Raw genomic sequence first — 19,437 nt, 5'->3', positions numbered from 1 at the left:
TGTGCGCTGGCTGAAATAACATCATTTTTATTAATATCTTTCACATCTACTGCAGTCAGATTCACCCGCGTTCACTCCGAAGGAATCACTCACATGGCTGTGCACTTGTAATGACACATCAAGGATGTTAAGAGGCTAAAAGCAGGTTTAAAACTTGCCCCATTTAAGTCAACAGGGTGCAAATTTTAAAAAGAGGATAACACGGTGTAGGCAACACCGATTTTTGTCGTTGTTCTCTGTACTGACAGCACTCCAAATTTACAAAAAAATGAGCTCAATGTTAAAATTGACCGGAGTTCTCCTTTAACTGTAACAAGTTTCTCTTTATTTTTTCTCATCAACAATGTGGTAAGCAGTATTTTTTTAAATCTTCATTAAAGTCCTAAAGGGATAATTCACCCAAAAATAAAACGTTCTGTCATCATTTACACACCTTTAAGTTGTTCCAAATCTGTATGAATTTCTTTCTTCTGCTGAACACAAAGGAAGATATTTTGAAGAATATGGGTAACCAATAAGTGTGTAATGCTTCAAATTACTCACGGTTCGGTTTGTATCATGGTTTTAGGGTCACGGTTTCGGTACGATTCGGTATATGCCATGTTCAGGAAAAAAGGACTACTGTCAAATAAAAATAAAGAAAATAAGAACAAATAATCTAACTACAAGCAAAAGCACAAATAAATACAGTAGAGCAAAGATTCAAATAAAATAAACAGTGCTTTTCAGTTTGTTTCAGGTACAGTAGGTCTAACATTAGTTTCCAGGTTCATAAATTGAATAAGGTATCAAATGTGAAATAACATTGCATATTTGACTGTATAAATTAAAGATGAATCATTATTAGAGTTACAAAAGCTATTTAATCTAGAGCAGTGAGTGATATCCTTGTCTTTTGTTGTTTAATTAACATTAAAAACATAGAATATTAGGCTGCTGTCACTTTAAGAAATAATGCATGGATTCAGTACACTGATACTGATACATATGTGTTGTCTTTCTCGACTGTTTACATTCACTTAAGATGCAACCGAATATGGCCTGGTTTCACAGACAGGGCTAAGATCAGGCCTTAGTTCAATTAAGGCATTTATGTGGCTTTTATAAATGTGCCTTAGAAATAAACACTACTGGTGGGCATCTTGAGACAAAACAATGGTTGCTGCTCTCAGTTAAAACAGCTCAAACATGCATTTGAGCCTTGTCTGTGAAACCGGGGGTATGTTTGCTGGGATACTCGGCATACACTGGGATGTTGACGTAATTTTTGTGTGAATTTGTCCATTCAAGCGAAATGTTAAACTTAAATAAGTTTAGTTTAAACACAGATAGCGATGTGTGCTGTTCAGGTCTCACCTGTGCTCTCACGCTATCAACACCCAGAGGATGGCGGCACAAATGACTGGTTATATTGAGCATACGGCACTGGCATTGAACAGTTTACAAATAGTGACTGTTTTGTTCACGCTTTTTTCATAATCACTGTTGTAACCTGTTTGGAAAGCCCGAATGTGCATCCGATCTACATAAACATACATTGTCTGTTTTACGCATTGTTATTTTCAACAAATCATAGCTGCGTCATCAAATGTAAGATGAACCACGGTGCAAGTGCATGCCGAACTATGGGTGGAGAATGGTCCAGTTCGATTTTTTACAGAGAACCGTTACACCCCTAGTAACCAAACAGGCCCAGGGTCCCACTGACTTCCATTGTATGGGGAAAAAAATACTATAGAAGTCAATATCTAATTTGTCAAACAGATCAACTGTTTGGTTACTGACATTCTTCAAAATATCTTCTTTTGTGTTCTGCAGAAGAAAGACATTCATACAGGTTTGGAACAACTTGAGGGTGAGTAAATAATGACAGAATTTTCTTTTTTGGGTGAACTATCCCTTAAACCTGTTGTCTGCAGGTTTGTATATCTCAATATATCTCAGTTTATCACCTAACTCTTGGCAATAATATTGAATGCTGAAGTGCATAGTGAAGCTTAGATGAAGAAACAGCAACTTTCTGACATTCTTCTGTGATGATATGAAATGTCAGGGGGATTGTCTTGAAGTCGGATGTCTTTAATTATGGAGATGGCTTTGAGTAACAGTGGAAAAGAGGCTTAGTGAAGAGCAGGAGGGAATAGTGCAGAAATGGCAAAAGGATTTGCACCATCTTGAAACAATCTTCTCTTCAATCTCCTCTTCTCAAGCTACTTTTGAGTTTGAGTGATAGACACTCAGTGATCTTTCCTGATTATATACCACATTAGCTCATTCAGCTTCCTCGTCCAGACCAATTATTATTAAACATTATTATTGCATTATTGTTGTTGAGGAATACATTTTTATACGCCAGCCTTCACTCAAAAAAATGATTTTAGCTCTTTGTTCAATTTCATTAATTAAAATGAGCATATACAACACAACCCTTCATAGAAATGATTCCAGCTTAATTTCATTAAATGTAATCAATGTAATTTTTCAAAAATTTGGTTTACCAAATTTTTTTTAATTGAGTCAACATGAATATTTTTCGTTCGTCTTAACCGGATGTCACTCAAAAAAAGAATGTTTGCCTCTTGTTAAAATAATTAATTACAATAAGCAAAAGTAACACGATTGTTTAATATTGTCACAACTTAATTTAATTGTGTTCAATCAACCTAATTCATTTGTGTGAAAACTACATGAATCATTGTTGTTGACATCTAACTGGGCAGTGGATCTGTAGTTCCCAGCATGCTTTGCAAGGGACTGCATTAAGTTTGGGAAAAAGTGTTATTTTATGTGTTTTTCAGTAAATGGAAAGATGTTGTTAGTTAATGTTAGTGTTTAATGTTCAGTTATGTTATAAACTTAGAGGACTTTCTGTAATGTTTTTGAATTTTGTGGTTACCACTATGCAGAAGAGTGGCGACTGTGTTTAGGCTGTGGGCTCAGTATTATGCTATATGTGCATTAAACCTTGTGTTCAGGCTGCGGGTACTCAGTATACACTGTGTAAACCTCGCTCACAGACCTGCACAAGTAATAATTCAATTGAACACTAGCAGTGTCTATCATTAGAAGTAACCATAGAGTCAAATTAACTAAAATTATAATGTTGGTTATTTAAGGCAGGACAAAAACTAAATGTAGTTAACCTGACAAAACTTTATCTAGCAGGAATGACTAAATTATTTTAAATTCATACAACAAGATTACGACAAATTATTTCAAACTATTTCGATTTTGTTGGAAAAATGTAATTCAATTTCGTGGAAAACCTTTCCTTAATTTAATTAAGTTCGTTCAACAGATTATTTTTTTGAGTGTTCCCTCAAGTCCAAAAACACCTTTTATTGAAACTAAGCTGCAAAAAATATTTTGTTTCTTAGAAGTGTGACAGGCAAGATTTTTTTTTTGATTTAATGTTAAATGATAATGTTAAAATCTCTTATGCTCAGCGAGGCTACCGTTTTTTTGATTAAAAAAAAAACAAAAAAAACAACAACTGTAAAATCAGTAATATTGTGAATGTGGCTGTTTTCTGTTTTAATATATTTGGAAGTTTTCCCCGTGGTGGCAAATCTGAATTTTCAGCATCATTACTCCAGTCTTCATTGTCACATGATCCTGTAGAAATCATTCTAATATTTGGTGCCCAAGAAACAGTTATCATTATTATTGTCACAGTTTTCTTACTTTGATGTGTTTTGATTTAATTTTCAAGGAATGCTCATCATTGTTTTTCTCTTTCCTTTGTTTCATTTGTTTGATTCTATGGTTATTGATTAATTACCTGCTTGTAGTTTGGTTCATTATCAATTTAAGTTCTTCATTTCCTTCAGGTTTTTGTCCGGTATTGTTTGAGCTAAGCACGCAGTTTCGTTGAAGTTACTCGTGTTGGATTATCTGAGTTTTCTTTGTTTAATAAATATGCTTCAATTTTGAATCATATATATATATATATATATATATATATATATATATATATATATATATATATATATATATATATATATATATATATATATATAAAATGCTGACCCCCAAACTTTTACACTGTATATCTGACATTGTAACTTATTATCTTGCAATTGGGTCTTTATTTCTTGTAATTGTGACTTTTTATGTCTTATTTGCAACTTTATATCTCACAATGTGATTTTATTTCTTATTTAAATCTTTATCTAACATATCTAACCTTTATTTTACTTTTAAGTAAAAAAGCAAGTAATAGAGATGGAAAGAAAAATCTTTAATCTACATGCAATCCAATCAAAGTGTGTGTGAGTGTGTGTGTGTGTGTGTGTGTGTGTGTGTGTGTGTGTGTGTGTGTGTGTGTGTGTGTGTGTGTGTGTGTGTGTGTGTGTGTGTGTGTGTGTGTGTGTGTGTGTGTGTGTGTGTGTGTGAAATGACTTGAAAACACTCTAAATCACCCTCTTCAAAATCACACTGACTACTTTCGATCTTGATTAAAGGGGGGGTGAAATGCTATATTTCATGCATACTGAGTTTTTTACACTGGTAAAGAGTTGGATTCCCATGCTAAACATGGACAAAGTTCCAAAAACTAAGTTGTACGTTTGAAGGAGTATTTTTGTTTCAAAAATACTCCTTCCGGTTTGTCACAAGTTTCGGAAAGTTTTTTTCGAGTATGGCTCTGTCTTACATAAGATGGGGCGGAATTTCCTTATATGGGTCCTAAGGGCACTTCTCCGGTAAGATCGCGGCCGCGCGCGCACTCGTAGACCAGAGCAAGAGAGTGAAAGCAGTTCGCCATCAAAGCACCCTGCCCGGCTTTTGGGAAGTCAATGTCACCAAAGAAGTGTGTTTTTGGTTGCCAGGGCAAGACAACCCTGCACAGATTCCCAAAGAACCCAGCGTTAAGGAACCCGTGGATGGAGTTTGTTTTCCTGAGCATAAACGGAGTTGTGTAAAGACTGTTGTTCCCTGCATTTCGACGATGATTGTTTTATAAACAAAGCCCATATCGACGGATTTGCAGATCGTCTAATGCTTAAGGATCGAGCAGTCACAATGATAAAGGTTCGCGGTCGTGCGTTGGAACCGGACGGTGAGTAAAACTGTTTGTTGAACAAATGTCTCTGTGTGTTGTCACTAGCTTGGCGCGTTAGCACAGCTAAGCTTCGCCCACACGGCCCGCCCCCAGCCGCTCGTTTTTTTCCGGAAAGACTCGGTACAGCCTATCTTTATGTTAAAAATTTAATAAAACAAAATACTTTTTGGAGATATGAAGGATGCAATATTACTCTATAGGTACTCAAGATTAACAGGAGATTGAGTGAAAATGAGCATTTCACCCCCCCCTTTAAGGACAGAAATCCATTCTCTGCCCAACATGATAACCAGCACATCCCTGGCACAGACATCCACCCGCCTGCCCTCTCTCTCTCAGCTTCTGATGGCATACTGCCATGGGCAGACACAAACACACCTCCATTTGTTATTAATAATTTAAAACTCCATGAACATCCATACAGGGCAAAAATCCAGCAATGATTTACATAGACAGCTATGGTATCATCTTCAAAAGATCTTCTGTCATGTCTGCATGAAGGTGTTGCGAGGTTCGGCTTTGGTCAGTGTAAACTAAAAAGGAGCAGACTCGGCAGGAGCTAAGAGGAAAGGTTTTCAAACACAAAGACATTTTGTTTGGCACTGTACATGAGAAATTAGCTCTCACGTCTGCTTCACATACCTCTGATAGCAGTGTTTTCCTCCTTTTCTCTGCAGCTCTGTTTTTTCAGGACGGCATATAATAACATACATTTAGCAGGCCGGCTGAAGCCAGAGACTGAGCTGTGTGGAGGAGCTGTGAGGTTGGAGCTTTGTCTTGGCCTATGGATGTAATAAAGGCAGTTGCTGAGGGTCCAGTTATACACATTGAAGCACCAATCAATTGTTCTGATTCTAAGTTCATTGTTAATATTAATAGTGTACAGATTAAACTTCTGGTCATTTTTTGAAGCTCTGTTAATCATTAGGGCTGGGTTTCCTCAAAATAAGTAGAATGTTACTAAGTTGTAATTAATCTCAACAGCACATTTCCCAAATATATCCAACTATGTAAAGCATTTGCCCATATATCCAAGTATGTAAAAGCATTTGTAAAAGCTTGCCAATAATAAACAGATGATCTAACTATGACCCAGCTAGAATGCTATGACGGCATCACTAAAACGATAAAACATAATTTACACACCTCTTGTGCATCCTTTGCTCTGCATTGTGTTGCATTAGTTCTTCTGTGTAAAAAAACCCCCAACAACTTGTAAGACCAAAATGAATGCACATAGTGTCACAGTTAATGTGTTCCATTGAGTTTTTCTCATTAAAGCTTCACTTTTTCCATTCTTTTGTCATATTCATCACAATAGTCTTCAAAAGTTGGGGGTGGGTAAGAAGTGTCTTATGGCTAAGAGAATACAGCTGCATCTACAATTGTGAAATATTAATACAATTTAAAATAACTGTTTTCTATAATAATATATGTTGATTTATTCCTATGATGGCAAAGCTGAATTTTCAGCATCATTACTTTAGTCTTCAGTGTCACATGATCCTTCAGAAATCATTCTAATATGGTGATTTGGTGCTCAAGAAACATTTCTTGTTATTATCAATGTTGAAAACAATTGAGCTGCTGCTTAATATTTTTGTGGAGTACGTGATACGCGAATGAATCATATAAAATTAATAAAACACAAAAAGAAAGAAATGTTGTCCCTCATGGACGACTGCCGCACACACAAATAAAACATGGTAGTCCAGGCCCGGTTCTCTCTCGCTCATCCTTTTATGAATCCGGAGCTCCTCTGTGAGACACTGGAGGCCGGAGTGGAGCGCAGGTGATGCTCATTACCCGTCCTGTTTGCCACAATGATTTTTGTAAAACTCTACACAATATGCCCTCATTTTACACAGGTTTAGCCATGTTCTCATTCGTAAAACATAAACACATGATTTGATTCACTCAAGCATCACAATGTGAGCTCAAATAGCATACATTTATCCATGAGTAAACATTAAACTATTTTTTTTTTTTTTACAAGTACTGCATATTTGCAGAACTGAGAAATGACTTCCTAAGGGAGGTAGAGAAAGTCTTGTCAGAAGACCAAGAAACTGCTATAGGACTGTCTATTGTAAAGCAATTTGACCAAAGGTGCAGAGGATGCAGATTTTTTATTAAATTTTTTCCCAAATAAACAATAGTTCTGAGGCACTCAAAAGGAATATAGGTTTAAAAAGCCTTTATTTAAACTTGGCTATCCATTAAAAAACATGCCAACATGTTTCGGCCTCTGTGGCCTTCTTCAGGGCAAATTCAAAATTTGAAAAAAAAAAGCAGTCTGTAGAATATAGAAAGTGTAAAATTATTCAATATCTGAGACTGCACATATTTAGAGCATGAAATGAAATGAAATCTTTTTCACAATGTAATTTTTTTTTTTCTGTAACTTGTCTTATATAAAGTAACCTCTTGCTACATGTATCTATTGATATTTTAAACTATCCTGAAGTGAATATGTGACTTATGTAAAGTAACTTCTTGTAATTGCTTGCAGTCAGGTGATATGTGCAGATGAGCACCTGTGCTTCTAGGTCATGTGACCACATGCAGATATATAGCATGCAGTCTACAGACTGCCATTTTGAATTTGCCCTGAAGAAGGCCACAGAAGCTGAAACATGTTGGCATGTTTTTTAATGGATAGCCAAGTTTAAATAAAGGCTTTTTAAACCTATATTCCTTTTGAGTGCCTCAGAACTGTTGTTTATTTGGGAAACATTTTTGGATCTCCAAACTGAAGAGCACCAGAGGAACACACCTCTCAATACCCAAGTAGCACTCCTAGTAACTCGTTTGTGGATACAGTATACTGTATTGTGTTGCATAAAGTTCATATTCAGTTCTTTGGTATTTGAACTTTTCTAATGCTTATCATCTAACATCAATTTACAGTAGTGTAATGAAAATAAAACATTTCTTAAAGCTCATTGTTGAATTTTACTGTATCTGCACTCTTTCATTTATGTTGTAGGCCTATCCTGTAATAGACATTGTGCTGCATAATAATTCCTGAATTCCATGAGAGTTTTTTATTACAGTATTTTTTAGGTTTTGTGTGTTATCTGGGGCCAAATTTTGATTCTGACGAAAGAGAATGTGTTTTTGACTAAAATATTTGAATTTGACATGGAAGTTTGAGGTTTGTAAAATTTGGTGTGGTTACGAGGTTGTTTTATAGTTGAGAAAATTGTGAATTGTTCATGAATAGTGTGTTAGCAGTTGACAAAACAAATTTCTTAAAAAAAAACAAAAAAAAAACAATGTTGCTGAACTATATAAAGATGATGAACTAAATCAGGAAAAAAACACCCCTGACTGTCTCCATGTTCTTTGATATATTGATTCATGTTTAGAGGTTTCAGTACCGTACTGCACATTGGTTAATTGGGATTAATTCATTTTTCCAGTTGCATTTAATTAACACTTAAGTAGTAGCAGAACAATGTTGCATCACTAACATTCAATCTCTAGTAACAGTGAACATATCTGGCAAAATCTGAGGACAGAAGTGATACACCGTTGTACTCACACTACTAAAGGGATATTTACACTGAGCTTTTGTATAATTTCTTCCTTAGTTCAGTGAGATTTTCAATAAACTCTTCCCTTTTTTTCTTTTTTCTTTTGACTGTGACTGTTTATTCATGGTAGCTTTTTGAGTCACTGAAGATAGAAAACAACGAGGTGGAAAGAGCACTTGGCAGATAATGAAATTGAATTTGCATAATCATTTCAGACAAGCATGTTTGCCTGCAAATGGACCAATGAATTTCACTGCTTTTTGATGTCCTTTATACGTTTAAATTACTTAGACCTTTGAATTGCAGGTGAGAGGAGAAAAGGGGAGAAAAGAAACACATAACAAAAAAGAGAAAGGAAGTTCCAAAGATAAAGCAGAAGGTCTTTGATCTGTTGAGCTGAAGAGATGCCACGTGGATGACCTCGTTTCAGAAGGAGGCAAGCATAGGACTCAGAATGTGTGGTGTGTTTATTCTGAGTCTCAGAGGAAACGCTTGTGTGGGTGATACTGGCCTTTTGCGAGGCTCATGAGGCTCATTGTGCGGAGACACACTCTCTCACTCTCTGAACGTGTGTGGATTCTCAGCAGTGGTGGGATTTTGTCCACAAATTTGACAATTCTCCTCAATGTGTTTGCATTGGTGAATGTTTCATCTAGAACAACATTCACATCAGTGTGGGTATCATAAATCTGCACCATACATATACACACGGCTTAAAGAATGTACAGCAATCCTGGAACTCTACAAGACTACGTCTCATCTCTTTTCTCTTCTTGTCTCGAGGTCCTATATGGACCATATTTACAGAATTTGAAGACGCATTTCCAGAGTTAATATATATATAGTCACAGAATACAGACTCATGAGCTAAACAGACGATAATGGAGGAGACAGGTATCCAGGGAAGCAGGAACAAAGATGAATGGAGCACAGGAAGACGATAGATGCAGGCAAGTAGCAATTAGCAATACAAGCAGTCCAAAGTAGCAAGGACGAGACCAGACACCCTCTGTGGTGCTGGCTTTTATGGAGAGTTGGTGAGCATGATGGCAGACAGATTAAGATGTGATGATTAAGAAGGGTGTGCAGGTGATGTCCAGGAAGGATTATGGGAAATGTAGTGTGTAAAGGAAAGAGGTATGGTGGCTGGTGAATGGTGATCCTGACAGTACTCCCCCTTTTGGAAGGCGTGACCTCGAGAGTGGATAGGTGTGTGGCCCAGACATACAATGGAACGGACTGAGTAATGGCACACAATAAACACATGATTTGATTCACTCAAGCATCACAATGTGCACACACACACACACATACACAAATAAGTTAACAATGCTGTCAACTCATAGACTGTAAATTTTTTTAATCAAATTAAGTTATGTTCACTAGAGATGCGCGGTTGGCGGTTACAGCCACGGACTCCGCGGATAAACCGCGGATTGGGCGGATGCCGTGACGAAAAATAATATTTTAATTAAATTCGGGCGGGTGGCGGGCGGTTGAACCAATCAAATGAAAAATATATGTATACACCAATCAGCGGATGGCGGTCGGTGCGGTTTTGAAAATTGGTCAAAAACGTTGGTGCGGATGGATGGCGGACGGATGATGAGTTTTGTGACGCGGTTGCGGATGAAATAATAGCCCATCCGCGCATCTCTAATGTTCACATAAAAAAGTGTTCCTCACTTTTTTAAAAGTTAGTTCAACTGACCACTTTTTACAGTGTATATATACACACATGTATATAATATATATTATTTTAAAACAAATAGGCTATACTTTTAACAATATATATTTTTTAATAAAACTGTTTTATTACCATGGAATTAAATACTAATTAGTGCTGCTTTCAACTACTGTCACAGTGTCTGGTTTGAGTTCCCTGGGTCACCACTAGATGTCCTCCTTCCCCACGGTGTCTGTCACATTCTGAACTACATTCCCCACGATCCTTGTTTCTTCATTGCACTCAGCTGTCCCTTGTCACTTATCATTGCACTCAGCCATTTCCCCATTAGCATTGTCATTTTCCTGTGTATATAACCCTGTCTGTTTTAGTAGGTGTCACGGAGTCCTTGTAATTATCACGCCACTTCTGAGTTCTGTTATTGCCCGTTGTTTTGTTCCTGTTTATGTTTGATTGCTACCTTGGTTTTGACCCCTGCTTGGACTGGATTACGATTACAGAATACCCCATTAAAATACTTACTGCTATTAGATCTTCTCCCTGTGTTTCCTAGTGTGGATCGTGACAACTACTGACTACAATTAAAAATGGAAAATTAAAAACAATAGCTAAATGAAAATATGTAAAAATATAATAGTATAAAAATAATATTAAAATAACACTGCTCTCATCTCTTTTTTGTCTCATCTCATCTCTTCTCAGCTTTTGTTTCATTTTTTTGTTTTTTGTTTTGTTTTGTCTCTTCTCATCTGCTTATGCCTTTTTCTCAGCTTTCTGTATCCTCTCATCACAACTCATATCTCTTTTTTATCTCTTCTCATCTCATCTCTTCTCATCTCGTGTCTTTTCTCAGCTCATTTCCCATGTCTCCTTATTTTGTGCCATCTTGTCTCTCTTCTTGTTTTGTTGTTTTCTTTTGTTTCCCCATCTTTCCTCATCTCCTCTCCTCTATCTCTTGTTGTCTCATGTTATCTCTCATGCTTCTTTCCCTCTTTGTTTTTGTTTTTGTTGTTGTTTAGTTTCATTTAATATCTCATCTGCTCCTGCCTCTTCTTCTGCTTTCTGTATCCTCTCATGATAATTTCTTCTCAGCTTTTGTTTTGTTTCACTTCAGCTCTCCTCTCCTCTCCTCTCCCCCCCCCCCCCCCACCTCCGAATTTCTGAAGAAATGGACTCTCACAAGGTCCTATAATGATATTGATTCACTCACACCTGTTTATTCCAAAAGCAATCACAGCTCTCACAACACAAATTGATTCTTTGTTTGAGCAAAGAATCAAAGCCAGCTAGAACTGAAAGTGAAGGACGGTCCCCATTATCTAAAGCAACAATGCTGAACTGTCATAACATGATTTAATCTTAATTTCCACCACACAACAGCCGTTCCAGGAATCATCAAGCATTCTCTGACAGGTATCGGCCATAAACTCTCTCTGTCTGCTGAGAACAGCAGAACAGAAGCAATCACTAGCCCATCTTATCACATTGTGGTTAGTGATGGCAGTACGGTTACAGCCAAGCAGAGAATGATGCAAACCCACACAGTATACCAGTGTGCCCGTGAAGAGGCACATGGAGTGTTTTAAACTCTTTGATATCTGTATCAAAGTACAAATCGTGAGAACTTCGATTTTGTGAAAAACTTTCATGTCTTTCTTGACTTTCATCTTGTTTTCCATGTGACATCAGCGTCTTTTATGTCTCACCATCATAAAAAAGACCAGTTTGTGAGCCCTTATTACAAGACGAGTACATCATATAACAATCATAAGACTTATTTTATGCAATTGTTTTGCTATTTTAAATGTTATAAGCTGAAGTTGTGTGTTAGTCAAGTCAAGTCGGTCTCGTTTTCTCCCTCTGGCTAGTTTTTGTTTGATTTTTATTATTAATAAATGAATAGTCCTCACTCCATTCATCACCCCCATACTTGAAAATGTTATACATAAAACAAATAGATCCTTGCAACTCTAGTTTCCTATTGGAAACTAAATACATGTTCAGAGAGTTAAAGCATTGCTTGGTGACCATAACCTACACTTTGCTACATTAGGGCTTTTCACACTTGAAATGGTTAACTGAATTGTCTTCCTTCACGTTTCACACTGCTCATAATTTACCCGGGGTTAACAATTCATTCTTATTTGCATATTTGGTCAGTGTCATTGATGATTGGATGAACGCAGCACGCCTGTTTACATAAAAGCTCTAGAATTGGCGACTGAAGGCTACTATCGAGTTTGGACACTTCGGACAATAAAGGTAAGAATGAAACGGTCTCTTCTTCACTCAAATTGTCGCATTTTCTGTCAGCCTTTGACATTTTTCCTCTCAAACGCTGAATTTACTGTTTGTATACAATGTGCAGTGTTTCCTGTACAAACTGTGACTGTGCAAAGCACGCAAATATGTACGCGATTGGTTGTCTGTTGCTAAGCATAGCTTTAACATTCTAACAACGCTTCGTTTCACGCTGTACAAGTTTGTCACCGCAATGCAGGGTTAACACTGGAACTAAACCCGCTTCTAAATTACAAGTGTGTGAAAAGCCCTATTATAATTAGATATATATAGTAATATAAGAACACTTCATTTGCAGAAGAATGTTGTTTTTTTATTTTTATTGTTTATTATATTAATTTATTATCATATTGCTTTTGCTTTCACTTATGTGACCATATCACATTTGTAGTACATCATAATGCATCCTAAACAATGAAGGACCATGTACTCACCTGTCAAAAAACCAGGGTTTTAAACATTGCTGGTTAAAGGGATATTTCACAGCTGGAAAGATGAATGTGTATTTAAATTGGGTCATTTATGTAGTAGAAATGTGAAATTAATTTAGAAGTTGGTGCCTTCTAGACTGAGAAAAGCCAGAAAATTTATTTTTGGCTCATGTGGATGAAATACAACAACTCCCAGAATGCACTTGCTTCGCTGTCCTACTAGGCCACTCCCAGTCCCAAGCCACGCCTACTGGTTACAGAGGGCAGTATTGGAAGAAATGATACAAGGCTACTAGTTGCCTCGAAACTTAAAAGATGCCGTTTTATCGTGAGATCCCACCCCCATATGGGCGGGTTGAAAACATGTGGAACTAGCTCCTACTACTGGCTGTAGTCTCTACCCTCTGGCCAAAAAAGCCTCCGATGACGCAAAATGACGATTTTTGTGTCATCTGAGGTTTTTTTCCAGACACACAATACAGAAATCTCTAGTCTCAGGGGGACATGAGGGAGGGAAGCACCGTCATTCGAAGATACTACCGGGTTTCTGATACAAAGCTTAATGCTAATCGGTGAAGTATCCCTTTAAGTAAAACTTCAATCAACAATAAAATTTAAATGCTCGTACTGATAAACCAGACTCAGACAAATACAACCAATCCAAATAGTTGTTTATTGAACAGATGGGAGAATGGTACAATTCAGGTGAGTAAATGGCATTTATTTTATAATGTTTATTTCCGTTGTAGGTTGTAACTGATAATGATGAGGAAGTGGATGAAACGCACACCTCTTGATGAACACGGTGAGTACACATGTATCAACAGGTTTATCAACAGGTTTCAGGAACGAAGATGAAGGAGACACAGGAGAATAAACGTAAGAAAGAGATACACAATGCTTAAGAGCAGAACCACTAAGGAAAGTTGAGCAGGTAAGGAGTCTGTTTCCACATTCGAGACCAGACAGTGAGTGACTTAGGCTGCGTCCGAAAAATGCATTCTCTCTTTTGAGTAGGTACTTATTTTGAATAAGTAATTACATCACGACTGCTAAAAAAAAGTATGTTCTATATACTATATAGTATGAATGTGTAGTATGAATGATATCCGGACGGATAGGCTACTACATTCGCCATGCAGCCTGTCATTATCATGTGATCTATCAGCGTCAGTTGCGTTGCTTCACTGCCATTCACAAATCCTCTCCCGTGGCTTCATGGTTGTGTCCATCGTATGCACACTACAGAATCTCGCTGGAAGTAGTAGGTCATCCAGGTAAAGGGTTGCCAACAGTTCAGTATAATACGGAATCGTCCCATATTTAAGGCATCAATGCGTCCCATAGAAAGCCATAGCAGTTTGTCATTACAAACAGTTTCAACATTATTTGTTCTTCAGAAAATGTGCGACCATTGAAAATGTGTACTAATTTACTCATGGAGCCACATTAACACTGTGGGCCCTATTTTAACGATCTGAAACGCAAGTATCAAGCGCGAAACGCAATTAACTTTGTGGGCGGGTCTTGGGCGCTGTTGCTATTATACCGGCGGGATAAATGACTCTTGAGCCCGACGCAAATCTAAAATGGGTTGGTCTGAAGTAGCTTCATTATTCATAGGTGTGGTTTGGGTGTAACGTGCAATAAACCAATCAGAGCGTCATCTCACATTCCCTTTAAGAGCAGGTGTGCTTGTTCCATGGTGGATTGCTATTATAACGGCGGATTTGCCAGACGCACGCCAGGAGCGGTTCACAGCCGAGGAGACCGACGTTCTCGTCAGGGCCGTAAAACACAGAGAAGTGACATTGGGGATGGGAGAAACCCACCCAAATTAGCTTCGGTTAAAGAGGCGTATACAAATTTGGGTAAATGTGTAAGGTAGATTTATGCCTATTTTTTCACATCTTCATGGACACAACAATGATTTCCCTCGTGTGTTAATATTTTTCCTTGTAATAATGTATGGTTTTCTAAAAATGAGAACTGCTGCGTCTCTGTGTAGATGAGATAAGCAAAGTGCATGCTTGTTGTGCACACGCTACATTGATTAAGGCCAAGCATGCGCCCTTAAAATAGCATATGAATAACATGCGCAACACGCCACTGACTTTAAACTAGGTTTTTCCTGGTCAGTGGCGGAATTGTTTTCTAAACCTGCAAAATAGCACCAGGGAACGTTTGCGCCGGAACACGCCTCCTCTTTGCGCTGAACCGCCCCCGGGAGCGCAAGTTCATTTCCTAATTTACCGATGTGAGTCTGTGGAGGGAAAAGTCCGCTGTGCGCGGGTGCAAAATAGGAATGATACATACGTCGGTGTACAAAGTCAATTGCGCTGGGTGCAAGATAGGGCCCTATATATTTAACCATAAATATAAAAATAAAAAATTGGCCTTAAAAATTAAGAAACCATAAGAAAAGTGTGTTAAGAATTAGAATCTAAAAGGATATTAAGATATTTTTAATATGAGTTGCAGGCATGCAAACTTTGGGCAAAAAACAAAAGTAGTGCTTTTTCCCATTTTTTAAATGTCACCGTTAGCATAGCTATAGTGAAACAAAGATGGCTAAAGTAAACCGATTTAGCTAATAGACCTAACAATCTCTGTGTAAGAGAAAATAATGATGCAGTTCTAAAATCCTTTTAACCCCCCTGTAATCTGACTCCAAATCTCAGGTGAAAATTGACCCATTTTTACAAAACTGTAAATTACTCAGTAAATATACATCCATCACATGTAGCCTAATATTTTGGCTTTCTTCTTCATTTACGTTTGTCTTTCTTCAGAATATATTTTTTAACAAAACCAAAAATTTGAGCCAGGAAAGTTTCTGAAATTTGGTTATTTTTCCACGAAATGACCCAAATATGTTTGTCTGAGAACCTTTTATATATGTTTTATACACATAACTGCAGATTCTGAATGATATGCACTGTGTGGTACAGTACAAATATTTTGAGTGTCCCTTATTCTGTCCCTTATTTTCCTATAAAGAACCACGATTGTCCCTTATTTTCCTTTCCATAAGTTGGCAACCCTTTCCAGGTATGTTTTGCCTACTCTTTTATGAGTACTGTGAATTTGGACATACTTCTTTTGTTACATACTGTTTTTCCCCTACTATATAGTAGAGAAGTATGCGATTTCGGATGCAGCCTTGGAGTTCTGATTGATGGGGAACAGGTGTGGGTGATGGCTGAGTGAGGACAGGAGGGATGCTGGGAAATGTAGTTCCTGACTAGATGACTGAACTGGTGAAGATGGGCAGATGGAGAGCATACCTGACACTTACATTTACTTAATTATATTTAGTATTTTACAATAAGGTTCCATTGGTTAATGTTAGTAAATACATTAACTAGAATTAACTAACAATAAAACATACATTTGTTACTCTATTCATCTTTGATATTTATAAAATTACAACTGTCCATTGTTAGTTCATGGTGGCTCTCGTCCATTAAATAATATTATACATTTATATGATTTTAATATATTATAATATATTTAATTTATATTAATAAATGTTGAAATTAACATTAACTAAGATTTATAAATGCTTTAGAATTATATTTCATTGTCAGTTAATGTTAACCAATGTACTTAACCAATGTTAACAAATGGAACCTTATTGTCAAGTGTTGCCTATTATTTTAATTATTTTATTTATGCTTTACACTATACAGATTTGAGTTGAGATATGGGAGCTGTTCCTATTAATTTTCATTACAGGGAATACATGAACTGGTTGTGGACCTTGAATGCAGTGCAATTTGCTTTGTATAAAAGTGTCTGTGAAAAGTATAAATGTAGCTAACTTAAAGTATAGCACAGAGTCAGAGTGTGCTTGTTTGTGGATTTCCTTTATTTTTTCCCTTGCACCACATTGCCTAAAGGAGACTTGCTTGTAAATTCACATTACAAAGGCTTCTTTGAAATACATAATTAAGACAGTGTGTTTTTCTATAGCTCAGTCCATCCCCTGTAATATACTCTGACTAAGACCTCATTATCACTCCTTCCCTATTGATCTTCCTACTTGTTCCTGCACGTACCCTTAGGTCCTCTGTGTGTGTGTGTGTGTGTGTGTGTGTGTGTGTGTGTGTGTGTGTGTGGGTGGGTGGGTGGGTGTGTATATATTTAATTAAAATACCATGCCAATGCACTGAACACATCTGTAATTCTCAAGCCTCAATATGTTCTTTGGATTGACAAATTTGCAAGTAATGTGACACTGTCTGTTGCTCAGGTGTACATTTGACTCAAATATACAGTATAATAAAAATGTCTCATTCTTAATACAGTAAATGCATATTTCGCTTTGGGTTGACAACCACAGCCTCTTTCAGCTTCTGATGATGGAAAGCATGAAACATATGCTCTTTAGTGTCTTCCACAAACATCTCATCACACAAGGCGAATTTCGTGGAGCGTCCAGCAAGACCTGCAAGTATTTATGATGTTTCTTTTTCCATCCATGCTTTTTGTATACAGCTGTTTGTCAGCTGTCAGCATATCAACATAGCTGTTTTAGTATTATTACAGTAATTGCTGTTTTGTGAATACAGTGGTTATTTTGACATTAGCAAGACAGGATGCTCAACAGGAGGCAAGATTAATCTCCCACGCGCTCCTCTCTCGCTCTACCTCTCTTTTTCATGTGTGACATTTCCTTGAATCTCTAGCCTCCCTCGGGTGTCTGTGCTCATCTGCAGACATGAGCAACATCGACACGTGCCCTCTTCCTTTTCCTCTCTCTACCTCCCTCCCTTTCTGTTTCTTCTTCTCAAGTTTGACTTTTTCTTTCCTTTTCCCCTTACACTCACTTTCTATTTCTTAATTTCTGATTCTCTTTTTCCTTCTTCCTCTAGATCTATTTTTTCCCCTCTCCAGCTTGCTTTATTCCCTCTATAATTCCCTAGTCCTCGTTTCAGTCTTCATTTCTCATTCCCTTTCTCAGCTCTGTCCTTTTTCTTCTCTTTTCTTTTTCATTCAAGATTCCTTAATTTCTCTTATTCTTTTTACTCTTTTCCTTCTCTCTGTTCGTTTGGGTGAGAGTGAGCAGCGTTAGGATGCCATTTAGAAATGTGGGGTGAGCAACTACTAGTCAATATAAGAAGAAATAAAATGATTTTTAATGCACTTTTATGACATTGATCTCCTGGATCTAACACTGATTATATGCGGTACATATTTTTTTTCCGGTTACACTTTATTTAAAGGTGCCTGTGTTACAGTGTTATTAGGCATTTAAGTACTGTGTAATAATAATTAACTACATGTACTTACTATGAGGTTAAGGTTAGGATTGGGGATTGGTTTAGGGTTAGTTGCATGTAATTATGCTTAATTTTTAGTTAGTACTACATGTAATGTGTAACAAGGGCACTGTAAAATAAAGTGTTACCCTTTTTTCATCTGTGGATAAAAAATTTGAAAGACATTTCTCTTCCACCACCCCCCCCCCATGCTGTGACCACAGCTTTTAAGATAAATTACAAAACAAAGAGGCCTTCTGAAGTGAAGCAATGCGTTCGTGTAAGAAAAATATTTATATTTAAAACTTTATAGACTAAAATTGTAATGGTCTTGTCTCCAGAGAGCTATTTTCAGTAGGGATAGCTTTCCTTGAGCTCTCCATGCCATGCTTCCTCCAGAACTGTGGATGGCGCTTGTATCATGAATTCTTGTCTCTCCACTCCTGAAGGAGGCGCCCCTGCCCCTAACCATGTTCCAAATCCTGCTCAGTAATCCTGATTTCCCACACCTGTGTTTGACCCTTTATAAGTCTGTTTGTTCCTTGCCACTCTGTTCAGTCTTGAGCCATTCATCCTGCTGCCTGTCTTTGAGTTAAGTGTAGGCCTATCTCTTGTTGAATATTTTGGGCCCTCGTGTCTGTTTTTGTAGGGATGGGCAAATGAAGCCTCATGAAGCACTGAGGCTTTCCCCTGAATGTTTTGGGAAAAGATTCGAAGCATAAAGAGTGTCGAAAACAGTGCCATCTTGTGGCAGGTCAAATTTATAGCAGCCATGTTTATTAGCAGCTGAGTGCGCAACGCCGTTGTTTTATCCATTAAAGGTATAGCAGAGTATTTTCCCGAATTTTAGAAAATAACCACCCTCTCCACTTTTTGAAAAAATGCACATGCGCAACACTCTACCTGCTCCCGAGATGGAACGCCTATTGAACGTATGCACGAGCTAATCATAGCTTACATTAACTTTTACTAGCAGTGATTTTAAATGGATTTCTCCAAATAGCATGCCAAACTTTACCTGTCAAGTAGAAACTTCGCGACTGAGGCATCAGTGTGAATCGTGTGCACGAGCACGTACGACGGCCTTACGTAAACATATCACCAGAATGATTGACATTTAGGAGGACCAATAGTCTTGATGATCCACCCGGAA

This window comes from Squalius cephalus (genome assembly GCF_949319135.1).
Source record: "Squalius cephalus genome assembly, chromosome: 19".
NCBI classification, from domain to species: domain Eukaryota; kingdom Metazoa; phylum Chordata; class Actinopteri; order Cypriniformes; family Leuciscidae; genus Squalius; species Squalius cephalus.
The sequence above is the reverse complement of the archived record's forward strand: the minus strand, read 5'-3'. Positions refer to the sequence as shown.